The sequence below is a fragment of the Solanum verrucosum genome, unplaced genomic scaffold, assembly GCF_900185275.1.
Source record: "Solanum verrucosum unplaced genomic scaffold, falcon-dt-bn FXZP01000095.1, whole genome shotgun sequence".
Lineage (NCBI taxonomy): Eukaryota > Viridiplantae > Streptophyta > Magnoliopsida > Solanales > Solanaceae > Solanum > Solanum verrucosum.
In genome coordinates this window covers 397,118-418,830 of record NW_026020060.1, presented here as the reverse complement: position 1 = coordinate 418,830, position 21,713 = coordinate 397,118, and the positions used below count along the sequence as shown (strand labels likewise).

Here is a 21,713-nt window from a genome sequence, read left to right as displayed (position 1 = left end):
GGAACTTAATGAAATTGTAGTTGCAAATACGATTTCACCTTTGTATTTTCGGCTTGCTCAAGAGAGAGGTCGTAAAACTAAGACTACTAAATCGATGGCCGGTGGGATTGGGTCGACATGAGGTTCAGTTCAAGAGAGTGAACTCTAGTCCTTCTCCCACACACTCAACTTGAGAGAGTGAGTGAGCTAAGGCGGAGGCTGTTCTTAAAGTGGCAACTCGGTGTTCGAGAGAAACCGAGTTGATTCGAGGTAAGTTGCTCCAGAGAGAATTTACCCCCATTATAGTCTAGCCTAATTACAAATATTCAACGAATTTACTATCCAAAGCATGTACCCAATGATCTAGTTTAGCCCGTATTCCTATCACATCCCAAGAAAGAATCCCGTCTCCATATTTGTATCTCTCTTTATTTTTGTCGTTTTTGCTCTTTACTTGTTTACAAACTCCCAAATTGATAATTGACACTCATGTCAAACCATTTAATTTTTCATGTATTAATTCGATAAAGTTTTAGCTACGGTTAGCTTTAGTTCTTTCGTGCTTCACCACTAATTTTCAGGAACCGCTCCCTTGGGACTCAACGCCAACCCTTTGTTGGTTTACTTTACTATTGTACGATCGTAAATACTTGCATTGGAAGTTGTGTCTTGATTACGCAAACATCCAAATAGCGCCGCTGCCGGGGAGTGGTGTTAGTTGAGAATTTGTAGATATGTAGGATTTTTGTTCTTCTTAGTTATAGTTTTACTGACATAATTTTTAGTTTTGTTTTGTTTGCTTGTGCAAATATTTTAGAAAGGATGAGTGTTAATGGTAGCAACGGTAGCCAGGTGGGCCACCAAGACGACATCAGAAATCTCAACGATGTCTAAGAGCCCAACATCAATGGTCCACATCTCATGGGAGGTATTGGAGCCATCCGTTTACCTTCAGCCGAGGGAAATGCAGTGTTCCACAAAACGAGCACTATGTTGCAATTCTTGCAACCAAAGGGACTTTTCAGCACGTTGGCTCATGAGGACCCTCACGAGCATCTTTGAAATTTTGTGGATGTGTGCGGACCGTTCTCGTTCAAGAATATATCTCAGGTGTCAGTCCGGTTAAGGTTATTCCCTTTTCTCATTGATGGGAGAGGCATGAAAATGGCTAGCCAAGTTACTGCGTTAATCCATCACTTCCTGGAAGGAATTGGTAACCGCATTTCAAGTGCGATTCCTCCCCCTCGAAGATGATGATCCTTCAGGATAGCACTTAGAGCTTTAAGCGTCTGTAAGGAGAGCCTCTGCACGAAACATGGTTACGATTCAAAAAGTTTGTGCTTCAATGCCCAACCCATGGCTTGTCGGATAATGTGTTGCTACAGTACTTCTACTGAAGTTTAGACTCGGTAAACAAAGGTGTCGCTGACCAACTCTTGCCTCGAGGCTTAATGGAGCAACCATATTTAGTAGCAGCCCAACTTCTAGATGGCATGACAACCATTAACATAGTGTGGTACACTCGCGAGGACAAAGTCTCTCCTCTCACCTTCAAGTTATCTAAGGAGCAGATTGAAAAAGATCATGAGAGAGACCAAAACATGGCCAAAATCATGTCACAACTTGACATTTTATCCAAAAATGTCATAGGTTTTGGTGCCCGTGGTGTCAATGTCGTGGGGGTCGGGTGTGCAAATCCTGAGGAGATGAAGTTTGAAGACCTGTATAACGACGAGGTAAATTTTCTAGCCAACCAAGGCGGTGGCTATCGTTCAAACTACCCAAGGCAGGGTGGTAACCAAGGTTGGGCTAGAGATGAAGGTTGTAAGGATCGAGATCATGAATGGAGGGACCGTAATCTGAATTGGAAGGATGGTGAGAAGGATAAATATGTGCCTCCCCATGAGCGCCAAAAGCCCAAGGACTCGGAAGGTGGTAGGTATGAGGATATGCTCTCACGTATCCTCAACAAAAGTTGAAGGATAAAAAAATTGTTATAAGGCATGAAAGAAGATGTGTCCATCCTTAGCCAGACCGTCACCTCCCATTCAGTTTAAATCAAGCAGTTAGAGACCCAAATGGGTCAAATCTCAACTCACCTCAATCTGAGATAGCAAGGGGGTTTGCCTAGTGATATTGTGGCTAACCCCAAGAATGAGGTTTGAAGTTAGACTTGCATCGTGCCACGACGTTAACTAAGGCACTGTTTGGGAGGCAACCCAAAACCCTTTTATTGCTTTATGTTGGTTTTAGAAATAATGATGTGTTAATTGTGCAATATAAAGTATGGGAAGCATTTGAAAAGAGAGAGATGGGCGAGAGAAATGTTCGGTTGGCGAGTCACCAAAGTATTAGGAGATCTAACTCACACAACCGTTTGACCCAACTCAGTTTGGGTTTGGGGTCTGTAAAACTCGGTGGGCCCAAGAAATGATTGGCGATTCGCCGATCAGCTCGGCGACCCCGATTTGTATCACCATTCGGATTCCCAAATTGACTGGGGGATTCTGTAAAACTCGGCGAAGAGGGTGATTGCTCGGCATGACGTCGAACGGTTCAGCGCTCACAACTAATGCCGCCAAGTGGGCAAGAACTAGACAGTTTTTCAAGACAAAGGTTTAAAAGTTTCAATTTCGTATGCTCTTCCTCATTTTCAAACTTTAGAAGTTCACACCTAGTTTTATTTTCAATATCATTGCATCTCTATTGTATTTTGGTTGTTGAATTGTGCTCAGATTTGGATTCCGTTGCCACCTAACATCTCAGTAGCATCTTAATCGGCATCTAAAGTTGGTTTTCAAGCCCTAAGTTCCTTTTATCAAAAAATTTCTTCAAATGCAATGACATTACTTTGATGATGTGTGCTAGTCCTCTCTGGTAGGATTATAATTTTTGTTTGCTTGCTTTGTTTCTACGATATTGACCGTACTTAGTAGATAGTTGATTCCTGAAAATTGTGCCTTATAGTGAATGAAAAATTGTGAGTTGCGCATAAGTATCGCTGGGTCTGAGCCTAATATGGCTATTGCATGTTTTGATTTTACTTTCGAGGGTTACGGGGTTGAATTCGGGAAGATGGGTTGAAAATAGGCACGTTGAGCCATTTGGCAAGCTCGCTGAACTGCTCGGCGGTTCGCCTAACGTCCCCATCTCGCCTTTAATTTAACGCTAAATGTGTTGTTGATTCTGCAACTTTCAGTGAGAAGCCTGAAATCGCCGAACGCACTCGGCGTCTCGCTGAAAGACCGCTTGTTCACCCTTTCTCTGCACCCTTGTATCCTCTGTGCACTGCACTCGGTGACTCACCTAAGCGGTTGCGCATTTCGCCAACTGGTTCGATGAAGTTTTTCTGCAGCTGAACTTCTATGCATTTGTTGGGGTATTTTCTAACTTTACTTCAAAGATATGCAGACATGGCTAGACCCAATGTTGTAGGGAGAATCATGCCACCCCGACAGATAAGAGCGAAAAATTTCTAGAAAAATACAAGTAAAGCAAATCCTCACAAGACTAGAAGTGAGGACAAAAAGCCTAGTTCCAGCAAGAGATCTATCCCCCAAGATCCCCCTGTCCCTTCGTGGACTCATGGATTCTACACAGCTATACATTCCTTTTTGGCAGCTCGTGACTTGGACAATCATAGCAAGTCAGTTGCCGCTGAACCTACTGAAGTAGCTCCGGGGACTATTATCCAAGTCTAGGATGACATATCGGGCACTGATGCCCAGACAGATGGAGAGACTGCATAGACAAGATCCTTTCTTTACCCCCCCTCTCTGTCTTACTTTAATTTACATTATGGATATTTTGTTATTTTCATTTGAGGACAAATGTTTTTATTTGTGGTGGGGTAAGGCCCACCTTTGTGTGCTATTTGTGAGTTATATTTATATTTTGGGTGGTGAACTATTATTGTGTTGATAGTACTTTTTTTGTGTGGATGTTTGAGCTTGTGGCTCCATGTTTTAAATTGCAAAATGATTTTGACTCTTTTGAAATTATTTTACCACCTCTTGTGTATTGAATGTGGCTGTTCTTTCACAAAATTTGAGTCTCGGTTCGGATCAATACCGATGACTTCAATAGTGCCCCTATTCGAACAAGCATGAATGTACGGCTACGATGAGGCCAAATGAAGTTGCATAGACAATATGTGAACTCTTTCCATCTCGTTGTGACTAGCCTATTATTGAATCAAGTCTCTTGTGATGATCGTTGCACACTAGCGAAAGTGTGGAGTCTTGTTTGACTTTTAGTGTCAATGTCTAGTGTGATGAGCTTACATGTGAACTATGCATGATGGATCCTAGAATTAACCCCATTAGTCCGGTCAACTAAGTGATGCTATCTCTTGATATGATCTTAGGCAACTTCTAAGAGTGTGAGCCAATTTGATATATACCTCGTTTGTGGCATACCTTGTGAGTGTGTGAACCACTTTTGAACACCCCTTGAGCCTTACCTTTCTTTGGAAGAAACTTGATGAAAACAATGACCTTTCTTTAACCATCACCTATAATCCTCATGAAGTTGTGGTTAGTTGAATAGCTAACTTAGGCCAAAAGCCTAAGTTGGAGGGGTGGTGAAAAGATATGGGCAAGTCAAGGGGTGCAAGGAAAGTCTCCTTTAACCCATGGTGTTGAGAAAAATGGAAACCCTCCATATTAAAATAGAGAGAGACAAAAAGAAAAAGAGTGAAAAAAAAAGTTATGGAATAAAGTTGAAAAGTACAAAATAAATGGGGTTCCCAAACAATCCATGGGAAGTGAATAATAGGATGACTTATGATGTAGTAATGGAACTGATGAAAGAAAAGGAAAGGAAGTGTTGAGAGCATCACATTTCATGAGGATGAAAGTCACTGAGACTAAATGACCATACCTTTGCACTCAACCCCATTACAAGCCTTGAAAGACCTATGTGATCTTGAGTAAGCTGAAGCAAGTGTTGATTAGAAAATATGGGAAAACCTATGGGTGAAATTATGCATTGTGTTCTTCCTTGTGAGTGTGAGCATTGCATCTAATTTCGAAGCTTTAAATTGTGAACCATTGTGTGAATATGGAATCATTCTTTGTGTGAGGGCATTTGAACACTTTGATTGAGCTTGAACTTGCATTTGAAGTAAGTATTGTGAACACGAGATTCTTTAATAATGGTGAGTCACAACTTGAAACTTAAAGTACACCTTTGATATTTGCATAAGTAAAGTGAGTTTTATTGTGTGCAGTCATGATTGAGTCTTGTGTAGCAGTGTTCAAGACATCCCTTTTTGAACAGCTGAACTGGAGTTTGCTTGACGACAAGCAAAAGTTTAAGTTAGGGGTGTTCATTTGTCCTCGATTTGGACTCATTTAGGGCTTGTGTTTGATATAATAAGTGTCCTTAAATGCATATTTTGTCTCAATAACTGATGTAAATGCTTGAACTTCAGGTATTTAAAATTAGAGACAAAAGCATGGACATTATCGAGCAAAAAGGAACAAAGTGGCTAAAAGAAGGAAGAAAAAACAGCCTGACGATCGCCTAATCCGTTAGGCAAATCGTTGAAAGGCCTACAATCTCGCCTTTTGTTCTAGTGTGCTGAGCCATGAAGGGAAAAATCAAGTTGGCGATGAAATTGCAGTCGGCATATCGCCGAGTAGTTCCGCAAAGCAGTACTCCATCGCCCAATGATCCAGGTCGCAAAGATGCTGAAGGCAAGCGCTGAAAGGCAATGAAGTAGACCAAAGGGTGGATCACCAAATGGGTCGGCGATCCCGACTAACTGCGCCGAATGGGGCAGCGATCCCGAAAAACTTTACCGAATGGATCCTTCACAACACACTTTCTGAAAACTATAAATACCAGTTGAAATTTTTAGCTTAGTATCAATTTTTTAGCTTTGAAACAATATTTTTCAGACTTTACTTTTATTTTTGAGTTCTAAGTTTGGAGAGGGTTTTTGAAGAACTTGAAGATTGAAAGGGTTTCAACTCCAAGATTTTGGACTTGGGTTTTGTGGATTCTTCACTCTTGACTTGTTTTAAGACTTAATCTTGCATACCCATTGATGGAAACTGAGATTGGTATAACTTTTTATCTCTTTTACATGTTTAGCTAAAACCTCAATTCTTGGGGTGTGATTTTGTTAATATGGGTTAGATTATCTATTGGGTATTGCTTGTTGATGGTTTATTTGTTGTGTAAATGTGATTTTGTTTATTAGTTGTGGTGGAACTTAATGAAATTGTAGTTGCAAATACGATTTCACCTTTGTGTTTTCGGCTTGCTCGAGAGAGAGGTCGTAAAACTAAACTACTGAATCGATGACCGATGGGATTGGGTCGACATGAGGTTCAACTCGAGAGAGTGAACCCTAGTCCTTCTCCCACACACTTAGCTCGAGAGGCTGAGTGGGCTAAGGCGGAGGCTGTTCTTAAAGCGGCAACTCGGTGTTCGAGAGAAACTGATTTGATTCAGGGTAAGTTGCTCGAGAGAGAATTTACCCCACTATAGTCTAGCTTAGTCACAAATATTCAACAAATTTACTATCCAAAGCATGTACCCAATGATCTAGTTTAGCCCGTATTCCTATCACATCCCAAGAATCCCGTCTCCATATTCGTATCTCTCTTTATTTTTGTTATTTTTGCTCTTTACTTGTTTACAAACCCCATTGATGATTGACACTCGTGTCAAACCCTTTAATTTGGCAAGTCTTCATTCGATAAAGTTTTTAGCTACGGTTAGCTTTAGCACTTTCGCGCTTAACCACTAATTTTCAGGAACCGCTCCCTTGGGACTCGACCCCAACCCTTGGTTGGGTTACTTTACTGTTGTACGATCGTATACACTTGCATTGGAAGTTGTGTCTTGATTACGCAAACATCACTCGCATCACTCTAAATGGTCCTGACCATTTCGATTTGAATTTTCTGGGTAACAACCTCAGTCGGGAGTTGTATAGTAACACCCAATCACCCACCTTAAACTCTCTCTTAAGTATTTTAGCATCATGCCATTTCTTCATCTTTTCCTTGTAGAGAGCTAAACTTTCGTAAGCTTTAAACCTGAATTCGTCCAACTCGTTTAGTTCCTCTACTCTTTCTTTTGAAGTTTGTGTCCAGTCCAAATTTAGGGTCTTTAATGCCACATTGCTTTATGCTCTAGCTCGACTGGCAAATGGCAAGACTTCCCAAAAACTAACTGATATGGTGACATACCAATTGGAGTTTTGTAGGCAGTGTGATACGCCCATAATGCGTCATCCAACTTTCGAGACCAATCCGTTCTATTTGCATTTACTGTTTTAGCCAAAATACTTTTGATCTCACTGTTTGACACTTCAACTTGGCCACTTGTCTCGGGATGGTACGGTGTTTCTACTTTGTGCTTAACCCCATACTTACTCAGTGCAATTGAGAACCATTTATTACAAAAGTGAGATCCCCCATCGCTAATAATTGCACTCAAAGTCCCAAACCTTGCAAAAATGTAGCGCTTCAAGAATTGGATAACACTTTTTCCCTCGTTGTTTGGAAGGGCGACAACTTCTACCCATTTGGACACATAATCCACAACCACCAAGATGTATTTGTTCCCAAATGAGCTCACAAATGGGCCCATGAAATCGATCCCCCATACATCAAATAGCTCCACTTCTAAAATGGGTGTCAGAGACAACTCGTGCCTTTTTGATACACCACCTTGCTTTTGACATTGCGGGCACCTTTTAACAAACTCATATGCATCTTTGTATAGAGACGACCAGTAGTACCCGCTTTGTAGCACCTTAGCTGCTGTCCGAACACCACCATGATGCCCTCTTATCGACGAAGCGTGGAAAGCATGCAGGATCTCCCTAGCCTCTTCTTCCGGAACACATTTTTGATGATGTGGTCAGCACACTCTCTAAACAAATACGGCTCGTCCCACAGATATTTCTTAACATCGAACAAGAATTTCTTTTGTTGGTAGAAGTTCATTCCATTCGGTATTAATCCACACACCAAATAGTTTGTAAAATCAGCATATCAAGGAGGTTGTGCGAGGGTTACTGCGAATACTTGTTCATCAGGAAAGACATCCTTGATGTCGAACTCCAGCTCGTCATTCTGTCTGCCTTCCAATTGTGACAAGTGATCTACCAGTTGATTTTCACAACCCCTTCTATCTTTAACTTCAAAATTGAATTCTTGCAATAAAAGCACCCACCTTATCAATCTCAGTTTGGCATCTTTCTTTGCCATTAGATAACGCAATGCAGCATAATCAGTGTGAATAATCAGTTTCGTTACTAGCAAGTATGCGTGAAATTTTTAAAATGCATAAACCACAGCAAGTAGCTCTTGCACTGTAACTGTGTAGTTACGTTGAGCATTGTTTAAAGTTTTGCTTGCATAGTAAATGGGATGAAAGAGCTTGTTTCGTTTTTGTCCCAAAACTACACTCAATGCCATGCCGCTTGCATCACACATTACTTCAAATGGCTCTGACCAATCAGGACTAATGATGATTGGAGTGGAAATCAATTTTTCTTTTAGGCAGTTAAAGCGAACATACAATCATCATAAAAGTGATATTTCACCTCTTTTTCTAAAAGTTTGCATAGAGGAGGTGCAATCTATGAAAAAACTTTGATGAACCTCCTATAAAATCTGGCATGTCCCAAAAATCTTCGAACCCCCTTTATGAATTGGTGGTGGTAATTTCTCAATTACGTCGAATTTTGCTTTGTCGACTTCCAGTCGCTTCTGTGACCAAGCATAATTCCTTCCTTAACCATGAAATGACACTTTTCCCAATTCAGGACTAAATTGGTCTCCATACATCTTTGGATAACTTGACCTAAGTGCTCTAAACATTCAGTAAATGTGTCACCCACAACTGAGAAATCATCCATAAATACTTCCATTGAGTCTTCCACCATGTTAGCAAAGATTGATAGCATGCAACGCTGGAACGTAGTTGGGGAATTACACAATCCGAATGACATTCGTTTGAAGGCGAAAGTACCATATGGGCATGTAAAAGTTGTTTTCTTTTGGTCCTCCGGTGCAATGGAGATTTGATTATAGCAAGATTACCCATCCAGAAAGCAATACCACCCTCTCTCGGATAGTCGGTCAAGCATTTGATCCATAAAGGGCATAGGGAAATGATCATTTTCAGTCCATGAGTTTAGTTTTCGTTAGTACATGCAAAATCTCCATCCTGTCACAAGACGCATAGGTATAAGTTCCCCTTTGTCAATAGGGACAACCGTGACTCCTCCTTTCATCGGTACGCATTGCACCGGACTGACCCATTTGCTATCTGCAATTGGGTAGATCACTCCCGCGTCCAACCACTTTATTATTTCCTTTTTCACCACCGCTTGCATTGGAGGGTTCAATCTTCGCTGATGTTCAACACTCGGTTTACAATCACTATCAAGCTGAATTTTGTGTGTGCAAAAGCCTGGAGGAATGCCCACTATATCAGCGATAGTCCAACCGATGGCTTTTATATGCCTTTTCAGTACTTCAAGGAGCAATTTTACTTTCCAATCAAGTAAGTCACCCGCAATAATCACCGGCAAGGTGTTATTTGCGCCTAAGAAAACATACCGAAGGTGCGAAGGTAATACCTTAAGTTCGAGACTTGGTGGTTCATCGATCGACGGTTTGGCGGGAGGGCTTTCTCAATTTTTTAAGTCGATGTCCAACTTCATTGGAGTCTTTGTGACTCCCCCCATATTTGAAAATGCGGCCACCACTTCATCTTGGCCTTGAACTTCAAACTCTTCATCGTTAGCCCACACAACTTCAAGGGGTTCTTTGCTAAACATTAGATGGCTCACACATGCCACAGCCTCATCGATCATATCATCATTAGAGAGATTACATGATTGTCACTAGGGTGTTTCATTGACTTGCACACAACAAAGGTGACTTCATCATCATTAACCCAAAATTTCAGTTCCCCAATCTTGACATCCACCAACGCTCTCCAGTTTCCAAAAATGGCCTTCCCAAGATTATAGGAATTTCAGTGTCTATGTCAAAGTCAAGTATGACAAAATCATCCAGAAAGATGAACCTGTCGACCTTAACCAAAATATCATAAAGTATCCCCATTGGATGCTTGATTGATCTGTCAACCATCAAGAGTTTCATAGTTGTAGCATGTGGTTCACCCAACCCGAGTAGTTTATAAATAGCATAAGGCATTAGATTAATACTTGCTCCTAGATCGCATAAGGCATTTGCAAACTTGAGCATGCCTATGGTACATGGGATGGTAAATGCCCCAGAATCATCTTTCTTCTCGATCAACTCCTTCATCATAATCGCACTAAAACTGTGAGAGACTTCGATGTCTCAAAATCCAAGCTCATTTTTTTGTGACTAACTCCTTCATAAACTTAGTGTAACCTGGCATTTCCAACAATGCTTTCACTAGAGGGAGATTAATCGATGAGGTTTTGAACACTGATAAAAACTTCTTGAACTTTTCATCCTCATTCTTCTTCTTGAGGCATTGAGGAAATGGATGAGGTATTTTGGGTAAAGGTTTCTTGACTTTTAGGCATGGCTTGTGTTTCTCCACCTCATTTTGCGTCCCCCTTATGGTTTATTGTGGGATGGGTATTTCTTCGTCATCCATATCTTTGCTTTCATTTTGCATGTACACTTCCTCATTTCCCATCGCATCACCTTTTACTTCTTTTCCTCTCCAAGTGACAACGGCCAACCCTCTATCTTTATCATCTATCCCCATCTTTTGTTTCAATTGTATTGTAAGTAAACTTAACTGACCTTCAAGGACGTTGATTTCATCTGCGTGCGAGTTCACTTTATTGTTCAAGGATGAGAAGTCGACTTTCATCCCTTTTAATAATTCATCCGAGCCTTCAACTTTATCAAGAATACGTGAAAGCAAATCATTCACACGAGGACTACTTGCATTACCCCTAGATTTTTGGCTCTCACTTGAGTGAGTGTGGTTCTCTTCATATTCATCCTCTCTTCTCCACTATTTATTTTTTTCAGATAAATCTTAATGGTATCTCCTTGACTCAACCTCCTTATGATGGTTCCAACCTTGATTTCCACCTCGCTACCAATGGCGTGGGTAGAAACCTTGATTCTCCCCAGGCTTAGAATAGCTTGAGGACGAACCCTTCTCAACTCTGAACACTCCACATGTTCCCTTCATATGCTCTTGTAGAACTTCCATTTGGGTCAACATCTTCTTGATGTTTTCGTCTCTCTATTTCTCTTTATCCAGTTGTTCTTGTGTTAATCTAAAATGGAATGGATCGACTTGATCCTCTTTGGTATACCATGCTTGATTTATCCTAGTCATGTCATCTAAAAGAAATGAAGCCACCTCAAATGATTGTAACATTATTCCTCTTCATACCAACTGGTCGGCCACTCCTTTATTAACCGAATCAAGACTCCGATAAAAATACTGAAGTAATGAATCATTTGGTAGCCCATGAGTTGGGCATTTAAGTAGGAGCTTCTTGAATCTCACCCATGTTTCATGGAGTTGTTCCCCTTCCCTTCGCTTGAACCCTTGAATTTCATCTCTAAGTTTCATCATTCTTAATGGAGGAAAAGATCTTGTGTTAATTGCTTCAACCAACTTCTCCCATGATGTGATGGAATTATTTGGTAACTCGGTTAACCACTCATTATCTTCTTCCTTTAAAGACAATGGGAATAGCCGCAGTCGGATTGACTTTTGCGACACTCCCTTGAATGATATAGGACTGCAAACTTCTGTAAAGCTTTTTACATGCTCATGCGGGTCTTCATGATCTAGCCCTCCATTAAGTCCCCTCATTTGGAAAAGGTGGAGAGTTGTGCTAGTGACTTCAAATATCACATTCCCATCAATCAGTGGGAATCAAATTGCATCCCTTCCACCAGACTGATTCAAGTTGTAGACACTATTGACGTCATCAATGCCGTCTCGATGACCTGCTTGACTGTCATTCATTTCTTCATCACTCATGTTCACTTCTAGGTAGTTCAGCCAACAAGTACACAAAGCAACCAAAACTAATTATATTACAACCAATAAATTTGAGATTGTCAAACCTTCAATCAAGAATTATATGTAACGGTACTCCTCGGCAGCGGCGCCATTTTGTTTGCATAATCAAGACACAATTTCCGATTCAAGTGTCTACAATCGTACAATAGTAAAGTAACCCAACCAAGGTTTGGGGTCGAGTCCCAAGGGAGTAGGCTTTCTTTCAAATTTAAAGGTTTGGATTTGCTACAGTCTCTTCAATGATATTTCCACTATAATTTTAAGATTATGGAGTATCTATCAACTTCAAGCCCAAATTCACGAATAATTATGAAGTAAACAAATATTAGAGTAAAACTTGGGGATTTCACTAGCCAATTGTCAAATTTCACTTTAGGAGGTAAATGTTGATACCAACGGTAGGTCATTTTGTTGTGGGTAGGTCGGACTATGTATAAGATAATTTTCTCTCGAATAATTACCTTTTCTATGACGAATTCTCTTGAACTTCATCGCCAATTGGAAGATGCCCAGCCCTTTGCCCTCATCAAATCCACTCTCTCTCTCGCTAGATACAAAGGATAGGTTCCTTGCATCACTCTCTCAAGCTGAAATCCGAATAACCCACTACTAAGGATGCTGAGATTGTTACTTTGGTTCTGAACTTCTCTCTCGAGCAAGCTCACAACGTGAAAATAGTTGCACTAAATAATGCAAAATAACTTCAATTCACCATAACGATCCCGACCCACTTCAAATCAACCTCCCCGTTCGCATTTCAACACTACCCACTTAGAAAAATTCAATAATTGGCTTCATAGTCAAAACCCCAAGTTAAGGGTTTTAGCCACTCATATTAAAAATGGAAAGAAAATCAACATCCATCTTTCTTCCCATAAATAAAAGCAAAAAAATGAGGGTTTTATGGGGAAATAAACTAGAGATCTGATTGATTACAAAATCTTTCAGGAAAAAATCCTGATAAAAATCACTCTTAAAAACCTTTTATGGTGTTTCACTCTCTACTTTCGTCATTCCCCCCCTTTATGAATGCCCTCCTCCATCTCCAAAAATTAATTTAAACAAGTCTGATGTGTGGCTGCCATGGGCCATTCGGCGAGGTTAGTCGGGTGTCGCCGACTTGTCGATGATTCGCCGAGTGTTCTTCATTTCACCTTCAATTTTTTCCGATTCTTTGTTTAGCGATTGTGACTTTAGGCAATCCAGATCTGGGTCGCCGAGCACTTCTGTGAATCGCCTTTTTTCCTTTTCTTTCACCTTTCTGCATGTGTTCAAATCTTCTTCAGCAACCTTTGGCGATCTGGTTGTCTTTCGCCGAATGGATCAGCGACTCGCCAACTGGTTCTACTGTTCGCCTAAAGTATTCTTCATTTTGCTTCACATTTTGTAACTTTAGGCGGTATCAAGGTAATTTGGCGATTTGCCGACTAAACTTTCCCATTGCCAACGTGGTTACCTCCTTCAGCACTTGGCACCTTTGAAGATTGAGCGAGTCTGAGGCCATTGGCGAATCGCCCAATGGTTTGGGCGATCCTCAGGCCTTCTTTTCTTCATTATTTTGGTTGCCTTGTTTCTTTTTGCTCCATAGTGTCCATGCGTTGTCTCTAAAGTTCAAATACCTGATATTCAAGCATTTACATCAGTTATAGAGACAAAATAAGCATTTGAGGAAACTAATTTTATTAAAAACAAGCCCTGAATGAGTCCAAATTGTGGACTCATCAATATTGACCTTGGATTGTTTGTTGTATGAAATTGCATGATAAACTATAGTTAGAAACACCCTTGGGACAATAGAATATGATTGTGTTATCTTTGTAATCAAATAATTGTGGGTAAATAGTCTAAATGTCAGTTTCGACTTAGGGTTCCTAGTTTTGTATGCAATGAATGTGAAATAATGTGTAAACGGAACCCTAGGGATGACAAACTATCATAAAGTATGTTGAAATGCATGATTATACTATGGGTGATTGTTGAATTATTGAAAAACATGATTTAAAACTGAGGCATGACTGATACTTGGCACAAATCTGACCCACGAGACCCAGTCCATGGATCGTAGGTCAACCTACAGACCGTACATCATGTCCATGGGTCTGTTGCACATGTCGAATCCACTAAGTGTGGAACCACGGAAGTGGACTACGGTCCGTAGGTCAACCTACGGACTATTCTGTACATCCATGGTTTCCATCACCACCCAACCTTTTGTGACCTCTGATCTACGGAGGAGACCCACGGATCGTAGGTCAACCTACAGACCGTAGGTACCCACCGTAGGTGACCACTGAAGCTACTGCCCAGATTTTTTTTCAATTTTTGTTTTGGTTCGTTCTTTAGTCTAAAAAAATTTCGAGTGTATCGTTGGTCTATTTTGGTACTAACTAAGCCTCCACAGGTACCATAGCTCCCAAGAAAGCTCCGGTATATGCCGTACAAAGCAAATCCAAATCTGTGGCTCCAACTTTTAGGCTGATCCATGAGGATACAAATACGGAGGCTGACCCAGCATATGTCCCACCTCCTACCAGAACACCGCTCACTGCCCCACACACCACACGGAAATAAGCCCGGAGGGTAATTTTTGATGTAGTCACTGTCTCCCAATTTGATGAGGAGGATACACTGTTCGGTTCACCAGATGGGTCTGAGTCCGTTTCTTCTTTCGGCTCCGACTCTGCGTTCGCATCTGGTTTTAGTTCACCTGGGAGGACTGCCTCGTCTGATGAGGAAACTAGTACAGAGAACACTCCAGTGCCACTGAACATCGATCCTGCCCCAGTCACGGAAGTGCAAAACATGTGGTGTATAGATGGTTAGTGGCAGATATACCGAGAATCCAAGATGATAAATGAGAAAGAGCAAATGGGTTGATTGATTACCGAGGAGCGTCGGGCTCTTACAAGCAGCCTTCATACTATGCTTGACATCTGGCCACTATTTTAAAGGCACAGGTGCGAGTGGATAACCCATAGCCCAGGGTCATATAATGAGGATATTGTGAAGGAGTTCTATGCTTCATACGCAGCCACCCTCCGAGGTTCAATTGAAAAATGGGCCAAGCCTGCTGCCCAGTTGTAACGACCAGTAAAAAGAATAAGTGAAACTAGAGCCTAACTAGTGTGTCTTGGAGTTGTTGTGAGGTTTGAGGGTGTAAAATGTTGTCCCAAGCTATGGTTAAGGGGTTTAGGGGTTAAACGTCAAGGTACGACTCCCTAAGGACCATCCTAGGGGTCCTTGAGGAGGACCCTAAACCCTAACCCCCAAGTCTTCCCCAAAAGAGAAACTTGTCAAAAATGTTATGACCTACGAAAGGGGGTCTACGCCCAGTAGGTCCATCCACGCCCCGTGGATGGCCTCCGTAGGTCAAGTCCCCCTTATGCAAGCCATAGCCATGAACTACGCCCATGAAGGATGGTCCGTGGACCTATCCAAGATCTATGGATAGTGGTCCGTGGATCACACCTGCAATGTTGGTTTGGTTCAGCCATTGTGGGGGTGGTTTGGTAAATTCACCTTAAGTTGAGTTAAGTTAAGGGACGGTTATTTTGGGTTAATTATGGTATTTTAAGAGTATTAAAAGATTAAAACCCTATTTTAGATTTCATTATTTCAAAACCCAAATACAAACCTCCCCTCCCCTCCAAAAATTCTCTCTCTAGAAACCTCCATTGGAGGTGAAGACTTCAAGGTTTCAAGGTCAAATATTCAAGTTCTTAAAGGTATTTTCGTGGAATTATTCAAGGAAAGGTATGGTGGTGTTCATCCTTGACTTAGTTTCTTTCAATGAACAATCTCAAAAGTGATTCCAAGTCTCCAATGTTTTCTCTAAAACCCTAGTTTTCAATCTATGCATGGGTTCGATTCTAAACGATTTCCAAAGGCTTTATTTCATTGCTTTATGAATGAATTTTGTATTTAAATATGAATTAAGATGATCTATTCCTAGAACCCATGTTTTCCCCCAATTTCCTAAATTGTTATTTCTGATTGGGAGTTGATTGATTATGCAAGTCTGTTGAATTATTGAGGCTTATATTGAATTAAGTGATTGAATCATGTCAATTTCATTTTCTATTTTAGTATCTTGGATTTATGGATTGATGTTGGTTCTTAGACTTGAAGGGTAAGTTATGATCAAATTACATGTTAAAGTAGAATTGTGCTTAATCTATTGATCCACTTGAAAGGTGGAGGTGTTTACTTACTTAGAATGAAATTGTGTTATTGAATGAAAGTTATGTTCAATTATGCTCTTATGAATGATGATGGTAGAATGTGAAGGGTTTCTTAAATGTAATGTTGTATCTTGAATTGGTAGGCTTAGGCTTCCTTTTCTTGTATAAATGAAAGTAAGGTGATTGTGATCATAATGGTGTGGTTGTTGTTGAAAGGCTATTCTCTCTCACACACACACTCATGAATGACTAATCAATGAAGTTTCTATGATCATGTTGATAATGATGTGCCAATTGAAAGGTTATTCTCAATTGTACACTAATGAATGATAATGATGTGTTGTTTGAAAGTCTATTATCAATTTTACACTAATGAATGATAATGGGATTCTTAGTTGAAAGGCTATTCTCAACTTTGAAACTATGAGCTATCCAATGAATGAATGTTGGGTTTGAGATGGATACTCACACATGAGTTGAGGTGGGGTATCTAGTAGCAATCTCTTATCCCATAATAATGAATAAAAGTAATGAATGTCAAATAATCTGTGGGGAATAATGCCAAGCACCGAGAGGATATTGATTGTGCTGGATACTCATACGTGAGTTGAGGTGGGGTATCTAGTAACAATCTCTTGAGATGGATGCTTACATGTGAGTTGAGGCGGGTCATCTAGTAGCAATCTCCTTATCCCTTAACTATGTGCCCACATAGGTTTATAGCTAGTGCATCCACCTAAGCTAAAATGTAATGGTCCTACCTTAGGCAAGTAGGAATCCCTTATTCGGTGAGGGTGACACCGGGATTCCATGATCTAGCTCTCATGGTCTATGTCGGTTAAGGCTTACCCCTACAAAGAATTTTAATGAACTATGGCTTCTCAAGAATGTACTACTTTAGTGTGGATGGTGGTATGGGACACCATCTATGCATTGCACAAGTAGACTTTGAGAGTAGTCATGGTGTGTTCCTTTATAATGTTAAATGAATGAATGTGTTCTTATGATGATGCAAATGGAGAATGTTGGTTTAATGTGTAATGAATGAAAGTGTTCTTAATGAAGTTAATGAAAAATGTTGACTTATTTGCTTAAATGAGATGATGCATGCTATACTTGGATTGTATTATGAGCTACTTCATTGTCATGACTTACTGAATATGAATGTTCCTTTTCCATAGTGGCTTCAAGGAGTACTTAGTGTGAGTACTAGTATGGGATGCTACTTATACATTGCACAAGTATGACTTAGAGTTACCCTAGGCGATGGTCTTTATATGTTGATATGACTTATGAAATGTTTATGTCTCTTATGTATGGGTATTATGTGATGATGGAAAGGATGAATGGTAAGTTCACTTTTGGTGACCTTAATGTGGTACTTTAGTGTGGATGGTGGTATGGGACGCTATCCATACATTGCACAAAGTATAGCTTGAGGGTTACTTGAGGTGAATGCTTAATGTGAAGGTAATGGTTTATATATTGATTATGTCTACAATGTGATGAAATGACTTGTATGTTGGTTATGTTTGAATATTATGCCTCTTATACTTATGTTCATGAAGTTTTATCAAAATGGCATAAAATCATGACTTTTAAATAAAATGTCCGTTTTAAGCATGTTTTTGCATGGCCATCATACTTAGTACTTAATTGTGCTAACCCATTCTTCTTCATGTTTTACTACAAGTGTAGGTCCCGGCATTTGAATTGCTTTCTCTAGTTAAAGCTTGGATTTGAGTTCCCCAAGACTTTTGGTATGTCCTCATAGATCCAGGACAAGTACTTTAGATGTTCCTTTTACTTCATGTAATAGACTATTGTTAAGACTTTGATTGTAAAGGGTCGTGACCCTATTTTGTTTCAAGTATGTTGTTTTGGTGGCCATGTGAGATGATAGACTTCCGGTTGCTTTTAATGATTTCGATTGTTGGATTTATAAAAGAAAAGTTTTAATTCCTACCATTTTCCTTATATCGAATATTATGAATGCTATGAGGCTTGTATGAGACTTTTCGGAGTCTAGTACACCAATGACGCCTAGGGGGTGCTCTCGGGGCGTTACACCAGCCTTCATTAAAGGGTACTCTGGTTTGTGGGTTCTCAAGTGACATATCTAAGGCTACTATTCGCAGATTCCTCTACGCCAGGGCCATACTCTAGCTATGAATACGGTCAAGTTTGATTATCGTTGGGACTTAGTAAGGAACGGGGTACTTCAGAGGAATGCAGAGTAGAGGGAGAGTCTATTGCGCTGGTTGGCCCATCATATTGCTACAGATGGAGAGAACGCCAAGTTTGTCCGCACTCTGGGTTTGAGCATCAAGAAGGCCACATTGACTTTTGTGGCCAAATTCTTCTGGTTGTTGGTACGGAATCGGGTGTCTCCCACGTAGGCTGATAATGCACTCACTTGGGACCGCGCAGTCATGGTGGCAACCCTTGTTGCTGGGTTTGAGATGGATTTCGCCCTCATGATCATTGCGGAGATTCACGAGAGGGCCTTCAAGGCTACCACCACTTACCCCTTTTCATTCCTTATCTTTCAATTGTTCAGGGATTCTGGAGTGTCGGTCTGGTATTTTTATAAATTGATCCAGGCGACCAAGACCCTGGATATATTCTTGATTCGAGACGAGGCGAATGTGGTGGCACTACGTAGAGAGCCACGGGTTAAGGTGCCACCATAGGGAGTAGACTTAGTTGCAGATGTGGAGCAGATACAAGGCGAGTATCCTACCCCTCCAGCCCATACTAAGGATACCCCGACTTTGTATTCTCCGACCACTAGTAAGGCTAGCGCCTCCAGAGCCACTCACTCTTCAGGGTCTGTTATCGTACCGCTAGCTCGAGTCCAAAAGCTCAAGGCACAGATGGCTACTATGTTGCAACTTATGCGACCATGGATGTAGCGTGCTATAGTAGAGTCGGAGGCTAGGATGGAGTAGCGAACGATGCAATTAATGGATCAAAAGGTCAAGGCCATTAATAAGAGCCTGGATGCTTTTAAGTTGAGAGTCCTTAAGAGACCGACCTCGACTGATGAGGTGACCACCTTCTGGAAGGAGGTAGAGAGCCTCCGTGCTAATATTACTAGATTTCTTGTTCCTCCAGAGACTGAGCCCGAGTCCACACCCATAGCACCGGAGGATAATACGGTGGTAGATGCACTCTTCAGAGATGAAATGTTACTGCATGTTCCTTTCTGCCATGCTGGGAAGAGCCCCCGCTCTAGTTGGACTTCAGATGACACTGAGACTGGGAGAGCTCGCAACAGGGAGCGCCAAAATATTGAGGCAGCCCAGATGGCATCCATAGTTGATGAGGAGACCCGCAAGCAGCGAGCTAGGGAGGTAGGAGTTGGTGCCTCTAGCAGTATGAGCACTACTGATGGTGCGACGAGGGTTGATGTGTGTTCTACTGATGGTACGGTGAGAGTGGCTGATAGCACTACTGAGGGTGTTGTGATTGTTGATGTGGGCACAACTGAGGGTGACCCAAGTGTTGATCCAGCAATCTCTGGGAAACCGGACCCACCCGCTTGTTGATAGGTCTTCAACGCTATGCGCTATGATGAGTCCACAATTTAAAATCATTTAGGGCTTGATTTTAATAGAATTAGTGTCGTTAAATGTACATTTTGTCTCAATAACTGATGTAAATACTTGAATTTCAGGTATATTAACTTAGGGACAAAGCATGGACACTATGGAGAAAAAAGGAACAAGGCAACCGAAAAAACAAAGAAAAGAAGGCCTGAGGATCGCCTAAACCATTGGGTGATTCGTCAAATGGACTTGGTCTCACCCAAAGTTATAGTGTGCCAAGCCCAAAAGGACAAAATCAAATAGGCGATAGAAAGAAGCAGTCGGCGAGTCGCCGAACGATTCCGTGATGCAGTGCTTTATCGCCCAAAGTTACAGAGCTTGAAGTGCTGAAAGCCAAAGCGAAACGGTGATAGGAATGACCAAAGGAGGGATCGCCGAGTGATCCTTCGCAAGACACTTTTGACAACTATAAATAATTGTTTGAATTTTTATCTTAGTATGCAATTTCAGATATAATATTTTATTTTTCAAGTAGAGAACTCAGTGTAGAAACAATTTTCCTTTAGCTTTTGAAGATTTGAAGACTTCCAATTCCAAGAAATTGAAAGTGGGTGTGGATGATTATTCATCGTAGACTTGTTTGAAGTGAATTTAAATCGGACCCAATTGATTATCATGCAATTTGTTATCAATTTCTTCTCTTTTAGTATGTCTAGTTAAAACCCCAATTTTTGGGGTGTGATTATGTGATTATGGGTTGAATTAACTTCTGGATATTGCTAATTGATTAGTTATTCGTTGATTAAAGGTGATTTTGTTCAGTTGTCGTGTTTTTGGCTTGCTCGAGAGAGAGGTTTTAAAACCAAAACCACTTAATCGATGGTCTATGGTTATTGGGTTGTCGTGCGTTCAGCTCGAGAGAGTGAATCCTAAACCCTCTCCCATACATTCATCTCAAGAGAGTGAATGGACTAAGGCGAATGTTGTGCTTCATTGCCGCTTATTGATGTTCGAGAGAAACCAATTTGATTCGGGGTAAATTGTTCGAGAGAAAGTTTACCCCCACTATAGTTTAGCCTAGTTACCAATTTACAGTGATTTACTATCAAACTCAATTACCCAGTTGTTTACCTTAGCCCATAATCCTATCACATCCCAAGAATCCCATCTCCATATTTGCATTTTCTTATTACTTGCTATTTTTAGTTACTAATTGACTACAAACCCCCCATTCGTTGATAATTGACACTTGTGTCAACCCTTTAATTTATTAAGTTTTTCTTTGTAAATGTTTCTTTGCTATAGTTGACTTGAGAATGTTTATGCTTTTCTATTAATTCTTGAGTACGAACCACTCCCTGTGGAAACGATCTCAACCCTTGGTTGGGTTATATTACTACTAAAAGATCGTTGATGCTTAGTACTGGATGAAGTATCTTTGATAGCGTTCTCATAAAAAATGGCGTCGCTGCCGAGGAGTGGTGTTACTTGAGAATTTTTAGGCAAGTCAAATTTTGCTCTAGTTAGTAATAGTCCTACTTACTTAATTCGTAGTTTTGTTTTGCTATCAGAACTTTGAAATAGAGGTGGTGAGAATGTCAGGCTTTAATTGAGAACAAATGGTGTTTCGTCCAATAGAAGTGATAATATTCAAACAATTGGAAGGTTGACGGATTCATGAGGCATGGGTAAGGTTTAAAGAATTGCTAGTTCAATACCCATCTCATGAAATTCCGGATATAGTTCTCCTAGATTGTTTTTACAGAAGTCTTGGTCCCGAAAAAAAGGTATTGGCTGACCAACTCATTCCGGGTGGTATTACTCAACAACCCTATGTGATAGCAGCCCACCTACTTGATCACATGGCTAAAACAAACCAAGAAGTAGAGAAGGCCTTCATGTTGGCCGCACTGATGACTTAGATGAATGAGTTGGCAAAAAATATAGGGGAAATTGAAGTCCAATGCAAGAG

General features: G+C 40.7%; 1 non-coding gene across 1 annotated transcript; it reads left to right on the top strand.

Moving 5' to 3' along the window:
* Positions 1 to 11,440: 11,440 nt before the first annotated feature.
* On the top strand, positions 11,441 to 11,547 carry LOC125823372 (small nucleolar RNA R71). Its single transcript, XR_007442710.1, has one exon. It is a non-coding gene; the product is annotated as a small nucleolar RNA R71 (small nucleolar RNA).
* The last annotated feature ends 10,166 nt before the right edge of the window (positions 11,548 to 21,713 follow it).